Source organism: Lampris incognitus, chromosome 8 (genome assembly GCF_029633865.1).
Source record: "Lampris incognitus isolate fLamInc1 chromosome 8, fLamInc1.hap2, whole genome shotgun sequence".
Taxonomy (NCBI): Eukaryota; Metazoa; Chordata; class Actinopteri; order Lampriformes; family Lampridae; genus Lampris; species Lampris incognitus.
In genome coordinates, this window is record NC_079218.1 from 19,617,488 (window position 1) to 19,617,779 (window position 292).

The following is a 292-nucleotide window of genomic DNA, read 5'->3' on the forward strand; positions in this document are numbered from 1 at the left end:
GGGTCAGATGCACAGCTGAAGCTGGTGGGGATTCTCGCCAACACAGAGGCTTGAACCCTTGGCTGCTGGACGGCATCCCATATTCACTACATCCTCCACCTGTATAATTATGACAATTTACAGTGTAATTCACTTACTGTGAGTAAACATAAGCGAGTATTGGTAGCTTTGGAACGGTGTGTGATCTGTATGTTGGCCAGACGGATTTAACGCATCAGCAATGCTACGGCGCAGCCCGTTTCATAGACTAGCATACTGCTTGACAAACATTCTCAGGCAAGGTCTCTTGTGC